Genomic DNA, 26,967 nt, shown 5'->3' with positions numbered 1-26,967 from the left:
GATGTGAACCGCATGTTCATATCATTTGTTTGATTTAAATATTCCACAAAGTGATAAAAGTCATCCTCTAACCGGTCCCACTGGGCAAGAAAGGTTGTCTACAAATCTGAAAAATTCCAAAGAAAGCACAAATTTACTTTCAAGAACGACCCAAAAAATATTTGCATAAGTACAGGCAACAGGAGTGCCCATGGCCATACCAGTATTTTGGATATACCACCTATCATCAAACATAAATGCATTATGAGCAAGTACAAAACGCCTTAGGAATCCCTGGAACTGCTATTTTTTGGGAATCATAAGCTTCTTTGATAATGGTCTTTATCCATCTCGCCATGGAAGCCTTATATGCTTTAAGTCAGGATTACAGAGAGAAAAGAAAGCACTACGGGCACAGCCAGCACAATAGCGGACCCTTATCAGTCGATAGGAACAGTGGATGGGTATGTGCGGAGATTGTCGCTATATCACAGCGGCTGTGCTCTGACTCCCGAAAGGTCACTGCCTTGAGAAAGCGCCGGCTGGCGCGAAACGGCCCGTTGGCTTTGCGGCACTGCGTGCCCCCCCTGTGTACCCTCCATATGAACTTTGAATAAAGAAGATTGCTTTAACGAATGGTGAGTGCCACTCCGCCTCTTTACTTATTGCTTATATGCTTTAAGGCCTCTGTTTTTCCCACTAAACTGTAGCAGTCCTTTCGCCATGACTGGTTAATTTCTAGTAAAAGAGAAGAATCCTTCTGACATCCAGGAAGTGCCATTTTCTTTCTTGTGGAGATTTTGACAGAAGGTAGATAATATAATCTCTTGGTTCAGATGGAAACTTGAATAATAACAATTATTTATTTATATAGCGCACACAGATTACGCAGCGCTGCACAAAGCATGTCAAAATGAACCAACCTTTGGAATAAAATTTTTATCAAGCATTGGAAACTCTTTTCAAGTAAGGCTCTTTGGTGGAGAGCGCCTGTATTTCCCCCAAATGCCTGGCTGACATAAGGGCTATTAGAAATGTTATTATTAACAAATATTTGCAGAGGTTCAAAAGCAGGACCAGTATGGTAGTTCAAGACTACAGATAAATTCCAACTAGGAAAATATGTTCTAAAGGTAGGTTTGAGTCTAGAGGTAGCATTTACAAACCTTTTAATCCACTGATGTTAAGCCAATGGTTTAATCAAAGAATGCACTTAAAGCCAAAATCTGTACCTTCAAAGAGCTGGTTTTCAAGCCTTTATCAAATCCTGCTTGAATAAAGTCTAGTACCTGAGAGATATAAGGGGAAGATTGATCAGGACCATTAAGACTACAGAATGAATTAAACTTTTTCCAGATACATGAGTAAATAGAAAAAGTAACTGGTTTGCGACTTTCCTTTAAAGTTGTAATGACTTTATACGACAATGCTTTGGTCCTTAGCAATTCACTCTCAGGATCCAAGCTGACGACTGGAGAGCCTGGGGATTTGGATGGAGGACTGGACCCTGGAACAGAAGGTCTCGACGAGGAATGGTTTGTCTAAGGCCATCTTTTATAGAAACCACACCTTTTTTTGGCCACAATAGTACAACAAGGATTACAGTCGCCTTATCTCTGAATTTTTTGAACCTCTCTTGATATTACTGGTATCGGAGGAAAAGCATACTTTAGGGAAGCCTCCCATGGCTGACAGAATGCATTGAAGTTGTTCCGTTTAAAGAAAAGAAATGTTCCACTTTTGTATTGTTTCAGGTAGCAAACAGATCTTTGGAGTCCCCCATTTTTGTTTAAGTTTTAGTTGTTCAAACACCACTTGTTTTGGTTGATGGTCTTCCTGTGGAGATAGTCTGCTATCACATTTTCTTCCACTTTCAAGTGGACTGCCAATGTCGACTGTCGATGGTTGTTTGGCGAGGATGAAATTTCTGGGAGGAAGGGATGTTAATTCTTTCCTGTAACCATCTTCCAACAATGTTAGTATCCAAGGGTTTTGTGTAATTCTTGTCCATTGTTGGTGAAATTTCATGAGTCTTCCTCCCACCCTGGCGTCAATTCCTGAAGGATGGAGTGGCATTACTGGAGCTAAGGAGAAAACCTCTTCCTCTGTCTCCTTTGGGGTAACTCCATTTCCCCTGCTTTCCTTTCCGTCTAAATGGAAACTTCTTTACCCTAGATTCCCAAAAGGGCAGTTTTTTTCTGGGTTGTTTTGGCTTCTGGGAAGCCCTTTTTTCTATCCTCCACTTTTTCTCAAGGTGGTTTCCAGCTCAGGTCCAAAAAGATATTCTCTCCTGGAAATGGAAGTCGACAGAGTTTAGATTTAGAGCTAAAATCTCTACTGTCTTAACCAGAGTGTTCTCCTGGTGTAGTTTGATAGGGCTCCTTCCTTTGCGCCGAATCTTACTCCCTCCACCGATGCATCAGCAATGAAGGCGGATGCCAATTTAAGTGTAGGAATGGTCACCAGAAGCACGTCTCTTTGTGTCCATCCTTAATGTGGTTTTCCAGTTCCGAAAAAAAAGGGTTCCAAGGAAGCTGCCTACATAATGCATTGTTTGCAAGAGCTTTCATTCTATGAGGATAAAGGGGGAGGGGGGGGGGGGCACAAGAGGTAAAAGAGCTTGTATAATGGTACAGCTATTATAAAAAAAAATCCAGGACGTCATGGTGGACTAAAGGAAACCGGATTACCGGCGAGGCCAATTTACATTTTCCTTAGTGTCCCCCATGACGGCCCCATCTGAAGACGTACTAGATAATGAGGTATTTTTTTTAGGGAGAGACTACGGCTTGTAGAATTATTCTCCCAAACAGCAAGTCTCTGGTAGATTGCAAGTCCAAATGATAATGTTTAGCAAAAGTCCCTGCATTGGACAAGGTGGCGGCTTTGTATATTTGTTCTATATATGCTCCTGCCCAAGTAGCAGCCATTGTCCAGTTCTAGCTCCTGCCCAAGTAGCAGCCATTGTCCAGTTCTAGTTCCCCCCCTCCCTCCTGCCGCCAAGTTCTAGTTCCCCCCCTCCCTCCTGCCGCCAAGTTCTAGTTCCCCCCCTCCCTCCTGCCGCCAAGTTCTAGTTCCCCCCCTCCCTCCTGCCGCCAAGTTCTAGTTCCCCCCCTCCCTCCCTCCTGCCGCCAAGTTCTATTCCCCCCCCCCTCCCTCCTGCCGCCAAGTTCTATTCCCCCCCCCCTCCCTCCTGCCGCCAAGTTCTATTCCCCCCCCCCTCCCTCCTGCCGCCAAGTTCTATTCCCCCCCCCTCCCTCCTGCCGCCAAGTTCTATTCCCCCCCCCTCCCTCCTGCCGCCAAGTTCTATTCCCCCCCCCTACCTCCTGCCGCCAAGTTCTAGTCCCCCCCCCTCCCTCCTGCCGCCAAGTTCTAGTTCCCCCCCTTCCTCCTGCCGCCAAGTTCTAGTTCCCCCCCTCCCTCCTGCCGCCAAGTTCTAGTTCCCCCCCTCCCTCCAAGTTCTAGTTCCCCCCCTCCCTCCTGCCGCCAAGTTCTAGTTCCCCCCCTCCCTCCTGCCGCCAAGTTCTAGTTCCCCCCTCCCTCCTGCCGCCAAGTTCTAGTCCCCCCCTCCCTCCTGCCGCCAAGTTCTAGTCCTCCCCCTCCCTCCTGCCGCCAAGTTCTAGTCCCCCCCTCCCTCCTGCCGCCAAGTTCTAGTCCCCCCCTCCCTCCTGCCCCCAAGTTCTAGTCCCCCCAACTCCCTCCTGCCCCCAACTCCCTCCTGCCCCCAAGTTCTAGTCCCCCCAACTCCCTCCTGCCCCCAAGTTCTAGTCCCCCCAACTCCCTCCTGCCCCCAAGTTCTAGTCCCCCCAACTCCCTCCTGCCCCCAAGTTCTAGTCCCCCCAACTCCCTCCTGCCCCCAAGTTCTAGTCCCCCCAACTCCCTCCTGCCCCCAAGTTCTAGTCCCCCCAACTCCCTCCTGCCCCCAAGTTCTAGTCCCCCCAACTCCCTCCTGCCCCCAAGTTCTAGTCCCCCCAACTCCCTCCTGCCCCCAAGTTCTAGTCCCCCCAACTCCCTCCTGCCCCCAAGTTCTAGTCCCCCCAACTCCCTCCTGCCCCCAAGTTCTAGTCCCCCCAACTCCCTCCTGCCCCCAAGTTCTAGTTTCCCCTCCCTTGGGTTGTGCACCCCTGCTCTACACAGAAAGAGTTAATAAAATCTTATCAATAAGATATAGAAGCCACAAAATGAAGTATCTGTAAAGAGCATCTCATCCCGCAAAAATAAACCCTCATGGAACAATTAGGGGCAACTGAGCCTAACATGGTCAAATACAGAGGCAGTGGATGGGGGAACCGCCAAAGCTCACCTAGACCCCAAGAAGGCCACAAAGCCGCTTCAGTGGACTCAGACGTGTGTGCTGGAGGCGCGGTGGGAACATACATGCTGGAAAACTGTAAGTCTGTTCATGCTTAAAAAGCCCCATCCCTATAGTATGTTTTTGCAAATCAAGTAAATGATACGAAAACATGTTCCTTTTATCAAATATACTTATGTAAATTAGCGGCATACACGGTAGAATCGGCTTCCAAGCCGGGGCTGCGCTTCTGCCTAAGCAGTGCGCACGCACATGTCTGCACAGCCTACTGTGCATGCTCTGAAGAGCATATTGCAACAGACACACACCGGCAAAACCCGCAATCGGTGGTGTTAACCCTGGTGGCACCATATTGCCTTATATGGCCATGACCTTTGTGATAGATCGGCTAAAATCAGTCTGCCTCGGGTCTTTGTATTGCACATAGAGGATGTGGAAAATCCCCATATACTGCCATACTATAGCAGGATCAGACAACCTTGGGTTAAAGTACCCTAGGGCTGTACACCAGCATAGAGTTTACCAAACAGGACTCAGAGTTTCCTCCTGTATTCCCATGCAGCCTAGGATGTGCTCAGGGCAATTTTAAAGCGACATATCTTAAGCGAGATGGTGCAGAGGAGGTCCGATTAACATTGAGGCTCTTGCTCTAGGCCCCACAATGCTTCATGTTCAGAGGGGCCTGGAGGGAAACTCCAATAATCTAGATTTCACCTCCTGGTGTCCTCAGATGCCAATATTTTTTAAAATTGTGGAATAGCAGGGAGCCATAAATTAGCAATAAGTAGACATGTTGGCACTTTGCCATAATTAAGTGGCTTTTGGGTCGCAGTTTGGGCACTTGGTCTCGTAAAGGTTTGCCATGAAAAAGAGTAAAAAAATAAAAAACCTTAAATTGAAATCAACCGCTGTTCCCTTGAACTGATATAAAAAAATAAACAGATCGCACATTTTAGGACAAGCCAATACCTACCAAAATATAATAACGGTTAATCCTGGTGTTTAACCCTGTAACAGAAAATAGCACCCAAAGCCGTAAATGACACTTTTTGCAAAATATTAAAAAAAATAATAATATGTGATCAATGGCCGTAGAATCCTCAAAATGGTAGCATTGAAAATGTCATCTCATCTAAAAAAAAAATAAAAAAATAAAAAATATTGATATTTATCAAGCGTTAGCTCCCTCTAAGCTAGCCAAAAGGCATAATTTAAAGCCACTTCTGCTTAAACCCAGCGAGCAGAATACCCTAAATGGCTGTTCCCCTTTGGAATGCTTTTCTCGAAAAGTCTCCTGCCACATTGTCATAAGGAACCTAGATATTGCTTGGAAATGCCTGGAAGTGGAACAGCTTCACAAATCATTATGGCTACCCACTGCAGACTGCCTCTACGTTCCTTTACCCTGGATCCACAAAAACACAAAGAGAGGAAAACCATCCCAAAAGGGGAAAAAGGGGAGAAAACACATGACTTCCTACATTATAGAGGATATAAGGTATCCACAGGTGATCTGAACTTCACCAGTACCTTTTTTGTTCAATTAACATTTTTAGATTCCACTATGCGCAATTAACCACTTTTTTTTTGTAGCTGAGGTCACTTACCAACATGTGGATCTGTAAGGATTACAGATCTTTTTTAAGTCTCAGGAAGCGGTGCTAAAGGTTGTAATGAGCCTTGCTTTAAACAGCATTCATCACCACATATCCACCTATTGTTAAGTGACCCAAGCTGAAAACCACATTCTGCAAATGGTCAATTTCCATTTAGGCGCTTAGCTACTGGTCTGGTTGCTGGCCCCGTTTAAGGTGATCCTGCAGACTTTTCATAATGTATCAACTATTCTTTATACTACACCGTTTGTGTGTCACCCCTCCATTTTCCCTTCCCAGATTTAAAATCTCTACATCTCCATTCTTACCTTGCTGGCAATTTCATGCAATGTAGCTGCATGTTACCTTACCCTTGACCCTGAGACAAAGTTCAGAATGGCTGATATAAAATGTAACAACATGGAATACTAAGGATCTTAACACCTACCATTACTGAACTCCGCTCCTCCTCAAGCTACGCCAGATCAACACTACAGTGATATTCTTGCAAGAAACACATTTAATACCTAGCTTGCCTGTCACCACATTTAATTATCATAGCTGTCAACTCTCCACTTTCTCCACAGCAGTTGCCATCGGGATTTACCTTTTGTCCCCTCCACCACCCTGTATAACACCCATGATTCCCCTCCACTGTACCCTACACAGTATAATGCACCAATAAGTAAAAATCATAACTTTTGGTGTTTTTTTTAAAAAAAAATTTTGTTTTATTTCTATGGGTCATTACGGATGTGGCGATACTCCATATGTGGGATATGTATGGTGATTTTTTATTGTATATGTAAATATAATGTATAAGGGTGCTTTGAAGGCTTTTTGATTAATTACTGCATGAAGAGTTTAAAAATGGTAAGAGGAGTGTTAATACTTTTCTAAAAAAAATATATATATAGTGTGACTAAGTATGACTCCTTACAGATCATTTGTATGGAACATTCACAAGATCACTTGTTTTGATTAATGCTGAATCCAAAAGAATATTTAAATGGGTTTGACCATGAAAGTCCTCAACTCTGAATCTATTAGTGATGCTAACATGATGAAGATCACATTTAATTCAGTCCCATGCTGTGCTCATGTACATACTCCTATACACCTGGTCGCTGTGTGCAGACAATGGGGGTCATTTACTAAGGGCCCGATTCGCGTTTTTCCGACGTGTTACCCGAATATTTCCGATTTGCGCCGATTGTACCTGAATTGCCCAGGGATTGTGGCACATCGGCGCCGGCATGCGCGCGACGGAAATCGGGGGGCGTGGCCGAACGAAAACCCGACGTATTCGGAAAAACCGCCGCATTTAAAAACCCTAAAAGTGTCGCTTGGGGAGCGCTTACCTTCACCTGGTCCGAGGTGGTGCATTCCGGCGCGATGAGATGACTTTCAGCGCAGCAGCGCCACCTGGTGGACGGCGGAAGAACTACATTCATAAATCCCGGCCGGACCCGAATCCAGAGCAGAGAACGCGCCGCTGGATCGCGACTGGACCGGGTAAGTAAATGTGTCCCAATGTGCTTACATTATCATGGTACGGGGTTTAGCTACACTTTCCTTTAGATTCAGAAAATTCTACAAATATCTGACACACAGAAAAAGAGATGATACAGCCAGCCCCCACGCAGCTGGCCTACAGCCAGCCCCCACGCAGCTGGCCTACAGCCAGCCCCCACGCAGCTGGCCTACAGCCAGCCCCCACGCAGCTGGCCTACAGCCAGCCCCCACGCAGCTGGCCTACAGCCAGCCCCCACGCAGCTGGCCTACAGCCAGCCCCCACGCAGCTGGCCTACAGCCAGCCCCCACGCAGCTGGCCTACAGCCAGCCCCCACGCAGCTGGCCTACAGCCAGCCCCCACGCAGCTGGCCTACAGCCAGCCCCCACGCAGCTGGCCTACAGCCAGCCCCCACGCAGCTGGCCTACAGCCAGCCCCCACGCAGCTGGCCTACAGCCAGCCCCCACGCAGCTGGCCTACAGCCAGCCCCCACGCAGCTGGCCTACAGCCAGCCCCCACGCAGCTGGCCTACAGCCAGCCCCCACGCAGCTGGCCTACAGCCAGCCCCCACGCAGCTGGCCTACAGCCAGCCCCCACGCAGCTGGCCTACAGCCAGCCCCCACGCAGCTGGCATACAGCCAGCCCCCACGCAGCTGGCATACAGCCAGCCCCCACGCAGCTGGCATACAGCCAGCCCCCACGCAGCTGGCATACAGCCAGCCCCCACGCAGCTGGCATACAGCCAGCCCCCACGCAGCTGGCATACAGCCAGCCCCCACGCAGCTGGCATACAGCCAGCCCCCACGCAGCTGGCATACAGCCAGCCCCCACGCAGCTGGCATACAGCCAGCCCCCACGCAGCTGGCATACAGCCAGCCCCCACGCAGCTGGCATACAGCCAGCCCCCACGCAGCTGGCATACAGCCAGCCCCCACGCAGCTGGCATACAGCCAGCCCCCACGCAGCTGGCATACAGCCAGCCCCCACGCAGCTGGCATACAGCCAGCCCCCACGCAGCTGGCATACAGCCAGCCCCCACGCAGCTGGCATACAGCCAGCCCCCACGCAGCTGGCATACAGCCAGCCCCCACGCAGCTGGCATACAGCCAGCCCCCACGCAGCTGGCATACAGCCAGCCCCCACGCAGCTGGCATACAGCCAGCCCCCACGCAGCTGGCATACAGCCAGCCCCCACGCAGCTGGCATACAGCCAGCCCCCACGCAGCTGGCATACAGCCAGCCCCCACGCAGCTGGCATACAGCCAGCCCCCACGCAGCTGGCATACAGCCAGCCCCCACGCAGCTGGCATACAGCCAGCCCCCACGCAGCTGGCATACAGCCAGCCCCCACGCAGCTGGCATACAGCCAGCCCCCACGCAGCTGGCATACAGCCAGCCCCCACGCAGCTGGCATACAGATAAAAAAAATAAACTTAATACTCACCCTCCGGTGTCCCCTATGTTCGTCATGGCTACTGGTGGCTTTTTCTATCTTCTCTCTTCTCTAGCCGGCAGAGTGGCATCCATGCGATCTGCCGGCCGTCGCACACTACGATGCAACGGTGTCGCCGCTGATGACGCCAGCGTCGCATCGTAGTGTGCGCCGGCCGGCAGATCGCATGGACGCCACTCTGCCGGCTAGAGAAGAGAGAAGATAGAAGAAGCGCCGGGCGATAGAAGAGGAAACACGGGGAGCTGTGACGGGGATTGGGGACACCGGAGGGCGAGTATTAAGTTTGGTTTTTTCTTTTTACTACTTTATTATTGACTCGTGAACAAGCGAGTATCTACGGTATCTATATTGTACATAAGACGTCCAATCGAAGGCCAGAAGAAGTTTTTTTAATGAGTGTTCTTAGTGCAACTTCTAAACCAGTTGGTGTCACAGTTGCTCCATAATGTTAGAGCACAGTTACAATGTTGTATCTCTATTACGCAACTTTTGTAGCATTAGTTGCTATGTTACAAGGATTGTTGTCTCAACACTTCTTTACAACTGGCACACTCTTCCTTATTTACACTATCGAATTCTAGTACTACTGAAGTGTGGCGAAATTTTCATACACATATGATAGACACTTGTACATACTATCTTTGAATCTTTATACAGATCACCAACTCTGGCTGTCGTTTGTCTGACTATTGTTATTCTCTCTCCGAGACAAATGCTAAAATTCAAACATTCGCAATATGGGGGTGGGGTGGGGGGATGGACTGTAGTGTGAATGTTTGAATTTTAGCTATTAGTCTCAGTGAGAGAATAACAATAGATAGTCTGACAAACAACAGCCAGAGTTGGTTATCTGTATAAAGATGCAGTAGTATGTATGAGCGTCTATCATATGTGTATGAAAATATATCACAAATCAGTAGTACTAGAATACATTATTGACTAATGGGTCTCAGTGAGGTCATGCTATGCCATCCAAAATACATAATAGCAGAACTGATAGCGACAGGTTAACCTTGCAACTGTGAAATGAAGTATTTTTGTTAATAAGATTGAAGTACAGAATATATAATTTTGCCATTCTAAGTATATTTCAAGCCCAAATCCTCTACTCAAGGTGTGGCAAACGGTTCATCTTGATCACCTTTAGACAGTACACATTTTCATATTAATTTTTCTCAATGGATATACAATGCATTGTGATTTCTGGTACTCTTTTGAATGTATGTGTATGTATACAGAACTAAATCCCTTTTGTGAAATCTGTGTAGCTTATTTAAACAAAAAAAAAAAAAAAAAAATAGGAAGTATTTTACCAAAACACAGACTAGGGAATTCTTGTAGTAATTCAAGTCCGATCAGGCAACTTCATCTGGAATTTCTGTGGAAAGAATAAAAGAAAATGCGGTTAAGTAATTAATCTTATTCATGACAACAATGTACACTACTGTATTTTTTAACACTAAAAGAAAGGAAGTGGAGGGGTCAATTTCACTACAGACTACACATTTTACATAAACACTCAAAGCAGATACACACTACTGTGCTACGCATATATTATATATGCACACAGCTATCTGCACTCTGTATATTAAAATATCTGCAAATACACAGGCACTGATCTTTACAATCCATTATAGTGTTTTTATTACTGGTCTTCTTGTTCTCCATCCAGGAATAAGGTAATATAACGAAGGGAGATCGCAACACTCAACCAGCAATCTCTTCACTTCTATTGGAATTATGGGACAGCCATCTACTGCAGTCTCATATACATGAACAAAGCAATGGAAGAACATGGACAGCAGGGCTTATTTTCTGCGTAACAAATTACACTTCAAAATGGTGGTATTTAATATTCCATGCCGTGTACTGGGAAGCGGGAAAAAAATTCCAAATGCAGTGAAATTGGTAAAAAAACGCATGTGTGCCGTATTATTGTGGGCTTGGATTTTACGGATTTCACTTTGACATGTCTACTTTATTCTTTGGGTCGGTACGATTACGGGGATACCAAATTTGCATAGGTTTTATAATGTTTTCATACATTTAAAAAAAATGTAAAACCTCCTGCACAAGATTTTTTTGGGGGATTTTGCCATCTTCTGGCGCTAATAACTTTTTCATACTTTGGTGTATGGAGCTGTGGGTGGTGCCTTTTTTTGCGGATTTTGATGACGTTTACAATGTTAAAATTTTTAGGACTGTACGACTTTTGGTCACTTTTTATAGAAATTTTTTTTTAAATGGCAAAAAAGTGCCATTTTGGAATTCGGGCGCGATTTTACCGTAACGGGGTTAAATGAGTGAAAAAAAGTTATCATATTTTGATAGATCGGGCATTTTCGGACGCGGCGATACCTAATGCGTTTATGATTTTTACTGTTTATATTTATATTAGTTCTAGGGAAGGGGGGGGGGTGATTTGAATTTTTAGGTTTTTTTATTATCATTTTTTTTTTTTACTTTTTTTAATTTTATTTTTACTATTTTTCAGACTACCTAGGGTACTTTAACCCTAGGGTGTCTGTACGATCCTATCATATACTGCCATACTACATATATGTGCCATACTGCCATACTATATGTGTATTTTACTACTCATACATTACAATGTGCTGATAGCACATTGTAATGAATGGGTTAACCCGAAGTAGCTTCGGGTCTTCGTGGGACCCGAAGCTACCATGGCAACGGATCACCGCTCCCCAATGAGCGTGGGCGCCGCCATCTTTTCGATCTGCACGAAATGCAATATGCAGCAAAGACTTAACGGTTATGGAGAGGGCTCGGCCCGCGAGCCCTCTCCATACACCGGGACCCGACATGTGACGTACTATTATGTCACATGTCGGTAAGGGGTTAAATAATAAAATCAGACTGCATATGTCCCAGGGTCATCTCTTCCGTTTATTCGTCTCCGCTGGATAATATCACAGACAGAAGAGTAATCAAAGAGGCGTGAATAGAATACTGCAATGCTATTGGCCATAATGATTTCATCAGCACATTTTTGAAAAAATTAACAGGCCTTGTTCCTCAGACATGTTTATCTACAGAATGTACAGAGAATGTCTCCAGAACCCAAACATTTATGATAAGAAGAAGAACATACTGAAGGTCAATCATTTCTCACATGTGCCAAGGAAAAACTTTTACAACCAGGTTACACAAAAATGGCTGAATTATGAAATTTAAATGGACAGAGGTCAGCTAAAATGTTTGCTTGATCTAACATGGCTGACAGTACGCAAGATGTCATCTGAAACCAGTGCGATCTCCTTAACAGTGTCACTGAAGGAAAGTAAAGGAGAAGATTTGAAAGCTCCTGTACCTACAACTACGCAAAACTTCGATTCAAACAGACTGAGTAAACCTGCAGCAGTAGGCTACATGCAAGTCAAGTGCATATCACATCCTAGAAGCTAAGCACAACATAAGCATGAGTTGTGATGGAAACTATATTAACACACTGGCTGCCCTAGTTTTCAGACGCAGTTTACACATAAATACATGTGCAAACTGCTCGCACATGTATTTATGAAGTGATTGCGCCAGTTTTGTATCACGGCTGTACAGTATCCACCAGGACACAAACCTCTGCACCTAAAGGGGCATTCCAGTGCCGACTGGACGCCAAGTTTATGTCCAAAGTGCAATAAAATTGTGGCGCACATCCATTAAACTGATGCACTCAGTTTAAGTTTGAATTGCGCATGCAGGGCGCGTCAGATTACTGAAAACCGTGCGCTGCTCTTCAATAATATGGTGCTGCTTGCCTCACTATTAAAGGGAACCTGTCACCAGGAGACCCATTTTTAGCACTACCCCAGTCCCCACAAAGCATAGTACATACGCTGCCAAAGTGTTTTTGTATAAAAAAATTGGTTTTACAGAAAAAAAGATATGTTATATTGTACCTTTCATTAGCAGCTGCTGTGTGACTAGGCAGTTGCCAAAAGGGAGGGTCTGGAAAGGAGCAGTTCCCCCCCACCCTTGGGGAACAGCTTCTCCATGTGACCTTTTCAAATATATGAAAACACCCATCACTTGGCTTAGCGACGCCCCCTGCTCCTCTACAGCCAATCCCGAGTGTGGGGAGTTAATCATATATTTGAAAAGGTCACATGTTTCCCAAGTGTGTGTGGGGGGGGGGGGGGGACTTCTCCTTTCCAGACCCTCCCTTTTGGCAACTGCCTAGTCACACAGCAGATGCTAATGAAAGGTACAATATAACATAGCTTTTTTTCTGTAAAACCAATTTGGCAGTGTATGTACTATGCTCTATGGCAGTGATGGCTAACCTATGGCACTGGTGCCACAGGTGGCACTCAGAGCCCTTTCTGCGGGCACTCAGGCCATCACCAGAGATGACTCCAGGTATCTTCTTGCAGTCCCAGACAGCCCAGGACTTGCTGTGCACAGAGCTATTTTAAAATGACAGCTGTACCTGGGACTATTTTCTGCTTTATTGGTGTCCTCAGGGTGCTGGTATCAATGAAAACTGTGACAGAGAAGGAAGTATAAATCACAAATTCAATTTTTGTGTTGGCACTTTGCGATAAATAAGCGGGTCTATGTTGTAGTTTGGGCACTCGGTCTTTAAAAGGTTTGCCATCACTGCTCTATGGGGACTGGCGGAGTGCTAAAAATGGGTCTCCTGGTGACAGGTTCCCTTTAATAAATCTGAGCCATTGTCTTTAAGGGATTAGCAAATGTTACTACATTTGCTCCACCACAATTAGGGGAAAGGAGCAATGCGCTGCCACAGCAGCTGAGAAATAAAACACTAAAACAAACATAAAAAATGCTAAAAGTCAAAAATATCACTTCTCCCATTAAAGAGGTATTCTCATCTTGACATTAATATTTAATTTAAATCATCTGCAGTATACATACATTTCTTGAAGTGCAAGTTTAACCCCTTTCCACACCTTGACGTGATTCTACGTCATAGGATGCGGGTCGTTCCCGCACCTTGCCGTAGAATCACGTCATGGCGATCGCCCGGGCTCAGAAGCTGAGCCCTTGCAATCGCCGCGGGATCCCAGCGGTACGCGACTATCGCGATCCCGACTGTTTTTTGCCAATTTTACATTTTTTTCATAACTAAACACAAAAGATATCATCAAAATTTTAATATTACTTTGAAGTACAATGTATGACGGTAAAACAATCTCAAAATCTCCTGGATATGTTAAAGCGTCAAAAAGATATAACCTCCTATAATGACAGGGCAAATTTTAAAAATCAGGCATGGTCCTAAAGGTCTAAAACGGCTTAGACACGCAGGGGTTAAAAAAAATTAAAAAAAATAAAAACTAAATGTACAGATATGAACAGAATTCCCCATAAATGTAGCCAAGCTCCTTAGAAACAAGATATTTGTTCTCGGATGCGATCACCCAGCACTCAGACATGCACTATTGAGCCCTGCCGGACCACTTAGATTCAGCAATCATTACCACTGGATGGCTGAAGGACATACGGCAACTCCTGGTCATTTCAGATGCAGAAACAACTTGGCTCTTTTTGCAATCACCTCACCAACAATCTAATTTCTAAGGGACAACATGACTATATGGCCGGGGTCACACGTTCCGCTAGCGTTGCGTTCATAATGCGAGGCTAGAGCACAGGGGACGGGCCTCTGCCCGATTGCATATGCGTTTGCCGGGAAACGCATGCGATCAATAACCCAATAACCTATTTTGTCTTATGGACACATGCAGAGAGATTCTCTCCCTGGCTTCAGTGATTTTTCAAAGGGCTTTTTCACACTTTAGTTCTTTGTTCCACTGATCCAATGTTGTCCAGTGAACACAAAAAAAAACCCTAAACTGATCACTGATCAGTTAAAAAATGAAGTGTGAAAAGGAAAATTGAAAGGAATGGGTCAGTGGGCTTTTTCACACTTTTTTCAGTTTTCGGTTTAAAACCTGCTCTTTGTGTTCTCTGACAACGATGGAAAGAAGCTGTGAAATACTCCATTGAAAAAAATGGGTCAGTAAGGCATCTGTGAAAAATTACTGAAGCCAGCAAGAGCAAACCAATCTGCGTCCATAAGCCAAAATGGGTTCAGTGAAAAATCAGTGATGAGAAAAAAAAAAAGGGCCAACCATTTTTTTTTTTTGCCTATTAAGATAAACAGCCAAACAGTAAAAATCAGATGAATTTTGAACCCATTTTTAGGTCATTTTTTGAGCAGCACGTTAAAAACGGATGCGTTTCGAAAAATGCATGCGTTGTTTGAAAACTTATGCGTTGACAGGTTTTCCCAATTATCTTAATTGATAATTTGGAAAAACAGACAAAAACGGTAAAAATCTGATGCGTTTTCAAAACAAACAATTCAAGCTCAGTGTGGAGGAGTTTGTCCTGACTGAGCCAAATGCTTCTGCAATCAGGACAAGCTCCTCCACACTTATGCTAAACTTACCTGGCTCCTCTTATACCAGCACTCAAGAATTTGGGAGGAGTTGACATGGGTTCTGCCAATTTCTAACTAGAAAAACACTAGACTTTTGCTGCACCAGATATTGATGAGTTTATGAATTCTGCGGGTATAGTAAAAGACTGAATTTTGGGTGCATAGACATTCAGTATACCACACCCAGGGCTGCCATTAGGAGGGTTTAGTGTGACTGAGTTCAGAGGGCCCCGACTAGAATTGGCCCCAAGCCACAGAAACCCTCCTCCCTCACTGTGCATGCAGGGCCGGATTATCAACCTTGCCAGTCCTAGTGGTGGCCCTAACAGGACCCCCTTAATTGGTCAAGTAAAAAAAGAAAAAAGTGCCAAAAAAAGGTCTAAAAGCCATGACAAATGTGGTGCAAGACATTTTAGACAGTTTTTTTGGGCGCAACACCAAAAGAATTCGGGTACAAGTGCGTTATTAAATTCCTCCCCATTGTGTTGGTTTCTGCAACTCCTGTTAGTCTGTTGCAGTATATCATCTGACAACAGCTTAGTAGGTCCACAAGCCACTTTCTATGGAAACGCATATGCTTTCGGGCCGAGGCCCGCCCCCTGCGTGCTAGCGTCGCATTATGAACGCAACATTAGCAGGACAAGTGAACGCGCCCTTAGGTTTTTAGTTGCGCGTTTTCAGATTGTAAAAAACGCATGCGTTTTTCCCGCTATTCCCAATTATCTTACAAACAAAAATGCATGTGTTTTAAAAAAACACATGCGTTTTTTACGATCTGAAAACGGGTGACTAAAAACGGCCTTAGGCTGGCGCCACACGTGGCGCTTTTGTCTGCGTTTGCGAACGCAAACGCAGACAAAGTTGCGCCCACCGGGGAGGGCCTCGGCCCGATCGCATCGGCGTTTCTATGGAAACGCCTGCGATCGGGAACGAGCCGCCGGTGTTTCGTGTTAATTTAACACGAAACACCGGCGTCTCGTTCCCGATCGCAGGCGTTTCCATAGAAACGCCGATGCGATCGGGCCGAGGCCCGCCCCGGTGGGCGCGACTTTGTCTGCGTTTGCGTTCGCAAACGCAGACAAAAGCGCCACGTGTGGCACCAGCCTTAGGGTGAAGACACACATGCGTTTTTGACAGGTTTGAGCAATTATCTTAATTCAAACTGGTCAAAAACGCATGCGTTTTTAATGATCTGAAAACGCAAAAACGGCCTAAAAATGCCATGTGTGTCTTCACCCTTAGGGTGATGCCACCCATGACGTTTTGAACACATTTTTTGGCAGTTTTTGAGCAGTCCGTTTAAAAACGCATACGTTCTTGACCAGTTTCAATTAAGATATTTGGTAAAAACTGTCAAAAACGCATGCATTTTTTAACGGACTGCTCAAAAACGTGTTCAAAACACCATGTGTGGCATCACTCTCAGTGTGACGCCACACAAAGCATTTTTGGTCCGTTTTTAAAACGCATCTGTTTTTTGCCGTTTACCATGCATTTGGCTGCTTGTTTAACTCTTAAGATAAATAGGTTCAAAGCAACCAAAAGCACAGTAAAAGGTAAAAAAAAAACGGATGAGTTTTAAAACTGCATGCGTTTAAACTCACACGACCATTGAGGGACGTATATACGTCCCCCGTAGGCCGGCAATGGGTGCGCGTAGTGGTACAGTGTAGCACACGTGTGGCACCGTACCGTTCCGTACCCGGGAAAAAGATAGGACATGTCCCATCTTTTCCCATATTCCCAGGCATCTCTATGGAGAGGAGCAGCTCTCCCGTGTGCCCACCGCGCTACTGTACGGCAGGCACACATGAGTGTGAATGTAGCCTTATTGTTATAAGGTTTATGATTAGAAATGAATGAAAAATAATTCCCAGAAAAAATGTATGCCTGATACTCCCAAACTATTTAGCTGTTATGTAACATGCTCAGGATCTGCAGATCGCCGAAGCAACATACACCAACGTAACTGAAGTATCGCTGCCCGTCTTCACTCCCTGACCTTGCAGCAACTCACCAACAACTACTAGCCCCCACCGGTCAGCAGCCAACACGCCCAAAAGTTGTTTACGCCATTTCTACACTTTACGGAAGGACTCAACCATTTACAGATGTAAAGTCGGGAGAGAAAAATGAGCAACAGCAAACTCCAACTAAAAGCAGAAACTGTGCATACGCGGTATCAACGGCACTGTGTTCTTGTGTTTGTAATTGCCAACCCCAATGTACTGTCGCATATTAATTGTGCAGTTCCGTCCTCCAAGGAATTTTCTCATTGCAATAAAGTTGATTTAAAAAAAAAAGGAAGCAGGGCGGTACCGTGAGCGCTACGCTGCAGTGACAGTGTTTGAAATGGCGGGGCTGAGCGCTGCAGGGTTGCTGGGATACAGGTTGTGGCCGAGCAGCGCAGTATGCTAGTACAGATATACATTCCACATATATAGTTGTATACCAAATTTACTAATTAGCGAATCAACAGGTTTTATGAGCAGATCATGTGATCTTAGTTGCTGTCTGCAATATTTACATTGTGTTTAGGGCCAGAGGTTCTCCTACCGCAGCTCCGTGGAAACTGATTACTAGTAAAATTGAATTTATAATCCATTCATTTAATGTCTAGAGAACACAGGGTATTAACTCTTATAAATGTCCCATATGTGTTCTGTCTACTATATCTGCAGATATACTATTTATCAATTACAACATAATCTGCCCACATGTTGGATTATTTCCATCAGCTTCCCTGATGTGATGTTGATGTCATTCGCCAGCATTTTCATGTGAACAACATAGTGAGCCAGTGGCTAACATAGCCCGTCCCGTGCCGAAGCACGGCGGGCAGACGGCAGCGTGCGGGGAGAGGAGGAGGAGGTGAGCGCTACATGTCCTATCTTTTTCCCGGGTACAGAGCGCACGCGTTCGGCACCATATGTCTCCCGTAGGGCGCCGTGCCCCCATTGCCATCTATGGGGGACTTATATCGGCCGTATTTACGTCCCCCTTGCGGCAGTGTGAATACAGCCTTACCCCGATAAAATCAGGTTAAAATTGGTTTGGAGAGGGGTGACTGACTGAGCCTCAATGTTTTACATTTAATAGGGAGCCGTTCTGGAGCCAGAAAAGCTGGCCCTTTTTAATGAGCTGATGGTGCTCAGCTTCAGTTGCACATCTGTTGGTTGTGTCTCCGTTTTTCTTCCGTTTCTTTCTCCATGATGCATCCGTTTTGTCTCCGTGTCGCAAAAAAACCTGAAGGTTTAACATTGCTTTGCAAACATCACACCTGTTTTTCAGCCTCATCAGTGGAAAAAATGTATGGTTCATCTGATTTTTTGTGGACCCATAGACTTCTATTGCCTTCCGTGATCTGCATCAGTGAAAATAAATAAGACATTTCATAATTTTTCCCATGGACAACTCATCAGTTGAAAATACAAGCCAATGTGAAAACACACATAGAAATCCATGACTTTGTGAGGCATCCATGGAAATCACTGAATCACGGACGTGAAACACAATGCCAATGTGAAAGAGCCCTAAACATCCATGACTACGTATCATCTTGAAAGGGGTGTGTCCTTCTTTATGTGGGCATAGGTTTACCCCCACACCCTACAGTAGACCTGAGGTGCATCATGGTGCGTAATTGGAAGTTTATATCGCATATCCGTCCTTTTATGACATCCAGGATCTCTGACAAGCATAAAATCACATACGTCGCAAGGGGGACGTATATACGGCCGATATACGTCCCCCATAGATGGCAATGGGCGCATGGCGCCCTACGGGAGACGTACGGTGCCAAACGCGTGCACTCCGTACCCGGGAAAAAGATAGGACAGCGCTCACCACCTCCTCCTTTTCTCCCTGCCCTCTGCCCGCCATGCTACGGTACGGCGTGCAACGGCAGTGTGAATATTAACTTTCAAGACAATCTATTGCATAGCATAAAAAAATTCTGTATGGGGGGGACCTCGTGGAAGATGACCGCACACTGAGAGAGCTCCGTCACCCCTGTGCCTGATCAGCCTTGAAAGAGGGGTGCTACCCTGGCCCCTAAAGCTAAAAAGACCCCTGGAAGGGGAGTGAAGACCCCTGGACCGCAGGCAGCAGCTCCGAGAGGCGACATGTCGCTCACCCGGTACCTCCGCTCCCGCCACAGAGGCGCCTCCGGGGCCCGAGCACTGCAACAGGATGCCGGCGAAAACGGCAGCACAGGCCCCCCAGCTGCCGCTATGTCACTCACGGCAGCGACGGGTAAGCACAGCTCCCCGGGTCCAACTGCGCCACCTCCAAAGGCACGGCGCCATGCTGCGGCCTCCTCGCAGCAGGCTGCATCTGGACGCCATCTTGGCGCTCAGCCAGTGCAGCAGCAGGCCTCCCCCTCAGCGCAGAAGCGCTCACTTAAGGACATATCTGCACAGACTCTGCATCAGGGAGCCCCCCAGCAGCAAGAAGGAGGTGAGCAGGCTCCCCAACTCACCCACCCTACATCCACTGGCAATGATCTGTCTCCCACGGTATCAGGACAAAAGGACCCCCGGGCACCGGTAGTGCACCTTCAGTCTCCTAACCTCTCACAGCCAGGGGTGTTTGATCCAGGGTCCCGTATGTCGCAGCCGCCCGAGGATGATATAAGCGCTACCACTGGTCTCACACGCTATGCAGCACCCTCCCCAGAATGGGAGTCCTCACCCGAACAACAATGTACAGTCTCCACTGCTGATAGGAGACCCCCGGTCCCTGATTTGTATTGGCATACTCACCTACAGAATCTACCCACTAAAGAGGACTTTAACCCCTTAACGCTGAAGCCACTTTTCACCTTCCTGACACGGCCCATTTTTTCAAATCTGCCCTGTGTCACTATAAGTGGTTATAACTTTGGAACGCTTTAACCCCTTATCACCGACACTAGTTTTCAGCTCAATGACCAGACTCGATTTTTCAAATCTGACATGTCTCACGATAATAGGTTATAACTTCGGAACGCTTTAACATATCCGGGTGATTTTGAGAATGTTTTCTCGTGACACATTGTACTTCATGTTAGTTATAAAATTTAAGTGATAAGTTTTGCGTTTCGTTCTGAAAAAAAGTGAAAATTTGGCAAAAGTTTGTAAAAATTCTTCATTTTCCAAGTTTGAAATGTTCTGGTTTCCAGACAAGATGTAAAACTACCCAAAAAGTTTGATAATTAACATTTACAGAATATCTGCTTTATGTTGGGATGATATTTTATGCTTCCGGTCATTTTCCTAGAATGTTATGAGGTGCAGAACTTTAGGTGCGATATTTCTGATTTTCATGAAAATTGCCAAAACTCACATTTTGAGGGACAACTCAGCTTTCAAGTGACTTTGAGAGGCCTAAATAATAGTAAAACCCCATAAATTACCCCACTATAGAAAGTTCATAATATTTTATCTTTATTCTCTGGTTCACTACAATTGCGGTGTTACCTCATTTATATAGTTTTTCTTATTTTTGCTCAATTTTCCTGAGCAAAACCAATATTGGAGAAAATCGCATTGTTTTTACTATTGACAAATTTTCAGGGCCATAACTTCTGTATTTTTCTGTTGTCAGATCTGGTTGAGGGCATATTTTTTGCGAAAACAGTTGTTCTTTTCAGTCGTATCATATTAGGGAACGTAACTTTTTTTGATCACTTTTTAGAACATTTTTTGTGATGGTGTTTGATGAAAAATTGTATATTATGGTAAGTTTTTCGAGTTTTTTTTTTTTTACGTAGTTCACCAAGCGGGTTCAATATTGATTTAGATTTATTGTACAGATTAATACGGACACGGTGATACCAAATATGTACGTGTTTTTGTGTTTTATTTTGTATTTTATGTGTTATTTGGGAGATTATGGGACTTTTATTTTATTTATTTTTTAATTATATTGTAAAAATATTTAATTTTTTTTTTAACTTTTTTACATTTTCTACTTCTTGGCTTGAATAAGCGATCATCCGATCGCTTATTCAAGCCTTTACACTGCAATACACTTGTATTGCAGTGTATAGTGTTAGGCCCCTTCTACACTAGCGAGTGTGATGCGATGAACTCGCATCACACTCGCAACGCAAGCTGCCGGGAACGCACGGCCCGAACCCTGCACCGCGGGAGTGAACTGACATGCTGAGTTCACTCCCGCGGTGCAGCGTTCGGGCCGTGCGTTCCGGGCAGCTTGCGTTGCGAGTGTGATGCGAGTTCATCGCATCACACTCGCTAGTGTAGAAGGGGCCTAAGTAACTGAGCATGCCGCACATGCTCAGTTACTTACAGCCGGGTCCTGCCAGGAAGGCAGAACCCGGCGAGGAGAGATGCTGGAAGCCCCGGGTCACTCGTCGGGACCCGGGGCAGTGGCAGGAGGGATCGGATCCCCCGGTAAGCTCACCGGGGGGGGGGCCGATCCACGGGGGACACACTTGCACGCCGCGGTCATGCTTGACCGCGGCCTGTAAGGGGTTAAACACCCGGAATCTGAGTTTTTCCAATCCCGGGTGTTAGTGCCGTGTCTGGGCTGTGATATCACAGCCCGACACCGGCACCAGCGAGACCCGGTGTCCCGAAATCTTCTTCTGACGCCCTGCCGTAAAAAGCCGATATGGCGGTCATTAAGGGGTTAACATATCCAAGTGATTTTGAAATTATTTTCTCGTGACACATTGTACTTCATGTTCGTTACAAAATTTTGGTGGTATGTTTTGCATTTATTTATGAGAAAATCAGATATTTGGTGAAAATTTGGAAAAATTCTCAATTTTCGAAATTCAAAATGTTCTACTTTTTCCACACATGAGTCATAACACTAGAAAACATAGTAACTAACATTCACCAAATGTCTCTATACCTCTGTGGTTTTTTTTATACATACTATCATTTTTGTAAGCTGTTATGGGGCTTTGAACGTTAGGTGCATTTTTTCACATTTTTATTAAAAAAGCAAAATCCTGCTATTGAGGGACCCTCTGAGGTTTGAAGTCACTTTGAGAGGCCTAAATAAAAGTAAAACCCCATAAATTACCGCATTATAGAAACTACACCCCTCAATGTACGTAAAACAACTTTTATGAAGTTTGTTAACCCTTTAATTGGTTTACAGGGGTTAAAACAAAATCGGATGCAATTTTGAAATTTCTTTTTTTTTACTAAATTAATGTGTTTTTCATAAAATGTACAAATTCTCAGTGGATAAAATACCAAAACGCTCCACAAAATTTGAAACCCAATCTCTATAATATTTTTATTCTCTAGACCACTACGATTACGGTGATACCTCATTTATATCGTTTTTTAAATATTTTACAGGAAAAAAAACGAATATAAAGAAAATCTCATTTGTTTTTGCATCGCCATCTTTTTGGAGATATAACTTTAATATTTTTTGGTTGACAGTGCTAGTTTAGGAATTATTTTTTACGTGTTGAGTTGTCCTTTTCAGTGTTACCATTTTGGTGCACATAACTTTTTTTTATCACTTTTTGGAACATTTTTGTGAAGGGATTTTATGAAAATTGTCATTTTTGGCGAGTTTTTCGTGCTTTGTTTTTACAGCGTTCACCGTATGGGTCCAATAATGTTTCTGACTTATTGTACAGATTGTTACGTACGCAGCGATACCAAATATGTGGGGTATTTTGGTGATTTTCAGGTTTTTTCACTTTATTAGATGTGTATAGGGAATGTTTGTGTTTAGGGGACTTTAACTTTATTTAATTAATTCTTTTTATTCAAAAGTGTGTTGAATTAGTGTCTTTTTACTTTTTTTCTTTTCTTTTACAGGTCCACTGATCATTTGTTATTAGCTATTCTTCACCTAATACAGTGTAATACAGATGTATTACGGAAGGAGGATCGCGCAGCCCCGGGCTGCGTGATCCTCCAAGATGGAAGCCAACTGCAGCAAAAGAGACGAAGGCCGCGGAACAGAGCCTCCTCTTGGGACTCCAACGATTGAAGGAGACTGCCTATCCTGATGCATATCCTTTATTTTTTCCGTTAACTTTTTCTTTATGTTTGGCCAGGGGTTTATTTGGTTGTACTTCCAGGGTACATACTCTCTTAGGTTGTTAGCTAATTATGTGCACCAATGCACTGGGGTGCTTCTCCCAGTGTGATGTTCTAATGTGATTTTTGCTCATTTTTTCCACGTTGCTTAGACTTGTGTCTGAAAGTGTTTATCATCCTATAGAGGACTCCATTGCCACACTACCCTCCGTAAGTGGGTCTTGCTCGGACCCTACCCCCTAGTTTTCAGGTCTACCCCGAGTTCAGGGGTAGACCGGCTGAACAGACCCGCACTAGAGATAGGAAGGTTCTCCTTTCTCTGGTTATAGAATTGTAATTCTATTTCCCCCCCCCCCTCTCCTTATTTTTAAAAGGTTATTTCTATCTTATTTGTTCTCCTTTCCCCGTCGTTTCTGGTCAAGTGTTTGTCTTGTCTTGTGTCAATTGTGTCTTTGTCACATCTTCTTGTACCCCCGCTGGTGTAGGGTGAAATATACGACAGTGTCCTCCTCTCCACCCAGAAGAAGCATTGTGAAGTCTGCAAACAGCCCATCCCCACCAGAGGCCGTTCCTAGGTAAAGTCCACGCAGGTGTGTATTGCACACTCCACCCACACTTCTACTAGTTAGCACATCATGGTCCAGTTCCTGACACTGAATGTAAAGGGGCTCAACTCAGCTCGTAAGCGTCGCCTTGCGCTTAATGAGCTGAAAAGAAGTAGAGCTGATGTAGTTTTCTTGCAGGAGACACACTATGATTCCACAGGGAACTTTAAGTTTGCGAGGCACCTATACCCTGTCTCCTATATGGCCCGCACAGACAATAAGAAAGCGGGAGTAGCGATCTTATTTTCAACTTCCTGCCTCATTGTACCAGCATCGGTGACTTCGGACCCCAATGGTCGATATATTATTATTCAGGGTTAAAATGTTTCGATCACCAATTCTCTTATGCAATTTGTATGCCCCTAATAGGTCGCAGGTCCGTTTTGTCACCAAAATTCTGAATAAATTGGCTAGACTCCCACCAGCGCCAATACTGTTGGGGGGTGACTTTAATGTAATCTTTTAGGAAACCGTGGACCGACTAGCAATTAACCCCGCTCCCTCAACAAGGTCCCAGAGCACTATCTCAATGGCTTTTCGAAGGGTTATCCGACGATTTGCCTTGTATGACTTGTGGAGGGTGGGCAACCCTGGAGACCGCTCCTTTACCTTCTACTCTGCCCCACATGTCACGCACACTCGTATCGATTACTGGTTCGGAGACATACAAGTCTTACGATTGATGCAATCTGCAGAGGTGGGGGACATTTCGTGGTCGGATCATGCGCCAGTCTCTTTGACACTAAGGGAGGACTTTTCCACAGTAAAGGCCTGTCACTGGCGCCTGAATGAGTCCCTTCTTAATAAACCCCTAATCAAAGAGGAGCTTACCGCAGCCCTGAAGGAATATTTCCAATTTAATGAGGACTCCATGCCCTCCATTCCTATGATCTGGGAAGCCCACAAAGCAGTTTTCCGGGGGCACTGTGTTGAACAAAGGGCAGACTTAAAAAGAACAGATTGCACTTGGAAAGGGAGTTGCGAAAGGAGATGGGTAAACAGGAGGCAGCACTGCTAGCTAAACCCACTAGGAGTCGCCTTCGCCAACTGACGGAGACGAGGGAGCAGCTTCGGGAAATTCAAACTCAAGCGGTAGAGAAGTTACTAGTGTTTACCAGACAAAGATATTATGAGCAAGCAAATAAGCCACACTCCCTTTTAGCAAAGCAATTGAGGGAAAAGAGGGACCACCAAGTTCCTAATGTCATACGGGACTCTAAGGGGGGCTTACTCCATGACCCAAGGGCAATAGCATCCCGCTTTCATGACTTTTACGCTAAACTATACTCCATGCCAGACACCCTGCCCCAAGAAGAGGACCTCAGAAAAACGGTTTTGGTAAACTCTAGAATCATGCTCCCTCCCAGGGCTACCCCAGGGGGCTGCAGAGGCTCTCAATTCAGAATTAACACCAGATGAGATTGCGGATGGACTCACATACTTGTATTATCAAGTCTTCTCCGACGAAGGTGTTCAATGCCTTCCTTAAAGGTGAACTCCTACCTATGACCCTCACTCACTCATACATCACCCTTATCCCCAAACCTGGGAAAGATGCAACTGATTGTGCCAAATATAGACAAATAGCGCTCTTAAATACAGACCTGAAAATATTCACAAAATTACTGGCCAATCGTCTGATTCAATGGATCCCCCAACTAATCCATAAGGACCAGGTTGGGTTCGTCCCTTGTCGGCAGGGTGGCGACAACACTAGGAAAACGATTGATCTTATTGACCTGGTCAACAAACAGGGTGACCAGGCTCTTGTCTTAAGCTTAGACGCCGAAAAGGCGTTTGACCGCCTCAGTTGGCCTTTTATGTTTCAGGTGCTGGAACAAATTGGTATAAAGGATCAATTCCTCCAGGCTCTGAGAGGGCTATACTCAAATCCTACAGCTGAAATTAAGCTCCCACACGCTTCTTCCCCACCTCTGCGGATACGAAATGGTACGCGCCAGGGTTGCCCACTATCCCCTCTCTTGTTCATACTCTGCATAGAGCCCTTAGCCTCCTTCATCCGGCAAGATACCAATAAGATAAGGAATTCAAACTGGCGCTGTTTGCGGATGATATTCTGCTCACCATAACCCAACCCCTTATCTCCTTGCCCAATTTACAAGCGCGGTTAGTGCAATATGGTCACCTATCTGGCTACAAAGTCAATACTTCCAAGACGGAGGCCCTGCCGCTTAACCTCCCACAAACCTTAGAAACCAAGGATACCCTCCGATCAAGAAGGGAAAGAAGGGACACTATTGCAATACACAATTGGATTAAAATATGAAAATAACCTTTATTAATGATACAGAATATGATGCAGTAAAAAAACCATGAAGACAAACTGTGGCCTCGCCGTGGAGGATGTCCACAAAATGTAGTAAAATATTGGGTGGTAGGACACAAAGACAGAAAAGGGCGGTCTAACTCCGGGCAAGGTGGAACTAGTGTATCTATGTATGGGGTATGGTAAGCTGGTGGCCAAAAGGACAATGTCTTATGGACCCTGTCCTGTATCTGTACTAGTGTACATAGCGGACAGGTGGCCTCTGGGATCTGGGTATGATATACCAGGGAACCTAAGGATAAGGCTACCAGTTCTTACCTATTATGTATAGTACGCTCCACCGCCCGGGAAGACCACCTCCCCGACGCGCGTTTCAGCTCTAGCTGAGCCTTAGTCTGGGGGTGGCATAGGACATTACCATACCCCATACATAGATACACTAGTTCCACCTTGCCCGGAGTTAGACCGCCCTTTTCTGTCTTTGTGTCCTACCACCCAATATTTTACTGTATTTTGTGGACATCCTCCACGGCGAGGCCACATTGTTTGTCTTCATGGTTTTTTTACTGTATCATACCCTGTATCATTAATAAAGGTTATTTTCATATTTTAATCCAATTGTGTATTGCAATAGTGTCCCTTCTTTCCCTTCTTGATCGGAGGGTATCCTTGGTTTCTATTCAGTATTTGTTGTGGCACTATCCAGGTGCGGTGACGTGAAGTAGGGGGTTTAACCACAACAGTAATGACAGATTACATATATCATAGGTAGCTGTCG

At 45.2% G+C, this 26,967-nt stretch overlaps 1 protein-coding gene across 4 annotated transcripts in view; it reads right to left on the bottom strand.

Moving 5' to 3' along the window:
• The window catches only part of CCDC127 (coiled-coil domain containing 127), a 96,099-nt gene extending 78,418 nt beyond the window's left edge, over positions 1–17,681 (bottom strand). Inside the window, exons 1-2 of one of the 4 annotated variants that reach the window (XM_072153013.1) lie at positions 17,599–17,681; positions 10,166–10,230 (exon numbers count right to left, since the gene is read on the bottom strand). The gene's annotated coding sequence lies outside the window, so the exon portion shown is untranslated. The other 3 variants (XM_072153011.1, XM_072153012.1, XM_072153014.1) reach the window with 3 other exon arrangements.
• Positions 17,682–26,967: the final 9,286 nt, after the last annotated feature.

The sequence above is a fragment of the Engystomops pustulosus genome, chromosome 5 (assembly GCF_040894005.1).
Source record: "Engystomops pustulosus chromosome 5, aEngPut4.maternal, whole genome shotgun sequence".
Lineage (NCBI taxonomy): Eukaryota > Metazoa > Chordata > Amphibia > Anura > Leptodactylidae > Engystomops > Engystomops pustulosus.
This window is presented reverse-complemented; position numbering and strand designations above follow the sequence as displayed.